The sequence below is a fragment of the Urocitellus parryii genome, chromosome 14 (assembly GCF_045843805.1).
Source record: "Urocitellus parryii isolate mUroPar1 chromosome 14, mUroPar1.hap1, whole genome shotgun sequence".
Lineage (NCBI taxonomy): Eukaryota > Metazoa > Chordata > Mammalia > Rodentia > Sciuridae > Urocitellus > Urocitellus parryii.
The window spans coordinates 1,298,105-1,300,455 of NC_135544.1; the positions used below are offsets into that span (position 1 = coordinate 1,298,105).

At 50.8% G+C, this 2,351-nt stretch overlaps 1 pseudogene; it reads left to right on the top strand.

The window, feature by feature from the left end:
- The first annotated feature begins 845 nt into the window (after positions 1-845).
- On the top strand, positions 846-2,133 carry LOC113178171 (transmembrane protein 184B pseudogene; annotated as a pseudogene).
- The last annotated feature ends 218 nt before the right edge of the window (positions 2,134-2,351 follow it).

Below are 2,351 nucleotides of genomic sequence, written 5' to 3' on the forward strand. Positions count from 1 at the left end.
CTACTGTTGAGACTGCACTAATGAGCTGACTCCCTTTGCTCACTTGTTGTTCCAGTCTTGAAGGCGGTGACTTTTTGTATGGATCCAAGAAGTGTTGATTTTTTAGTCGGTTCACTTATCTTTAGGATGTAATGGCTACTTAGAATTTTCTCATGTGTGGAACTGGAAACTAGAAATATGCTATGCCTTTTTATTGAAATTTTTCATTTGCTTAAGTGACCTTTTAAATTTGTTTCAATCGAGACATACAGTATTTTGTTACAAGATTTTCCTACTTTGGAATTAATCGAAACCAATATGTTATGTTTTGTTCCATTGCACATTGGACCATAAGAATGGATGTTAAAGTACATTTCATCAGGTTAAATTTCTATGCTTTAGATTGGTAGTGAGTTTTTCAAAGTCAGTTCATTTACAATAAGATGCCTTTTTTGACATTATATATATATATATATATATATATATATATATATATATATATATATATATATATATTTGAAAATTTTACTGTGGTTGTATGATTTAGAAAAACTTCTTGATGGGATAGTCTTTTACTTCTTAAATATTAATATCTTCTTAAAGATTTATAGTTTGGTATAGTAGAATAAAATTTATATAATTTATAAAATTTATATGATTTTATATAAATGTTACAGTGCTTTTGTTTTAAGATTATTTTGTCGCAGGGCTCCGGACGCGCCGGCGGCGGCCGACACTCTGGGCTGCGGCGCCGCCCGCCCGCCCCTGCGCAGAGTCCGACCTCAGCGCGTCGCCTGCACACAACCCCCGCCATGGGCCCCGGAGGCTAGCTGTCCCCATTCCCAGGGTTTCTCTTAGAGAGCCTCCTGCTGGTGGGCACCATGACAGTAAGGGGGGCTGCACTGGCCCCAGGTCCAGTGTTGCCTACAACTGCAGCAGCTTCACCCAGCGTCTCTGTGACCCCCGAGGGGAGCCCCACAGCCATGGAACAGCCTGTGTTCCTGATGACCACTGCTGCTCAGGCCATCTCTGGCTTCTTCGTTTGGACAGCCCTGCTCATCACCTGCCACCAGATCTACATGCACCTGCGCTGCTACAGCCGCCCCAACAAGCAGCGCTACATCTTGCGCATCCTCTTCATCGTCCCCATCTATGCCTTCGACTCCTGGCTCAGCCTCCTGTTCTTCACCAACGACCAGTACTATGTGTACTTCGGCACCATTCGTGACTGCTATGAGGCCTTGGTCATCTGTAACTTCCTGAGCCTGTGCTATGAATACCTCGGGGGAGAGAGCTCCATCATGGCGGAGATCCGAGGGAAGCCCATTGAGTCCAGCTGTATGTATGGCACTTGCTGCCTCTGGGGAAAGACCTACTCCATTGGATTCCTGCGGTTCTGTAAACAGGCCACGCTGCAGTTCTGCGTGGTGAAGCCGCTGATGGCCGTCAGCACCGTCATCCTCCAGGCCTTCGGCAAGTACCGGGACGGGGACTTCGACGTCACCAGCGGCTACCTTTATGTGACCATCATCTACAACATCTCGGTCAGCCTGGCCCTCTACGCCCTCTTCCTCTTCTACTTCGCCACCCGGGAGCTGCTCAGCCCCTACAGCCCTGTGCTCAAGTTCTTCATGGTCAAGTCCGTCATCTTCCTCTCCTTCTGGCAAGGCATGCTGCTGGCCATCCTGGAAAAGTGTGGTGCCATCCCCAAGATCCACTTGGCCCGCGTGTCGGTGGGCGAGGGCACCGTGGCCGCTGGCTACCAGGACTTCATCATCTGCGTGGAGATGTTCTTAGCGGCCCTGGTGTTGCGACACGCCTTCACCTACAAGGCCTATGCTGACAAGAAGCTGGATGCTCAAGTGCCAACATACGGCCCTTATGGCCGCTGTGCCCCCATGAAGAGCATCTCCAGCAGCCTCAAGGAGACCATGAACCCACACGACATCGTGCAGGACGCCATCCACAACTTCTCTCCCGCCTACCAGCAGTACACGCAGCAGTCCACTCTGGAGCCCGGGCCCACCTGGCGCAGCAGCGCCCACAGCCTCTCGCGCTCCCATAGCCTCAGTGGAGCCCGCGACAACGAGAAGACCCTCCTGCTCAGCTCTGACGACGAGTTCTAGGTGTGGCGCTGCGGGGAGGGACCCGCACCTGGCCAAGGGCGGGCCATGTCCTCCTCCAGCCTCACCACGGGGCCAGGTGGCCACACAGCTTCGGTGTTGCCCTTATTTATTGGACCAGAAACACATATCGCTTTCAGAGGAACAGCCAGACACCCTCTGTCTGGGGACATCCCAGGCTCTTCCGTGAGCCTTTAGGAATATTTATACATGGCTAATCTTGCCTGCCCTGGCCAGGGCAGAGGACAC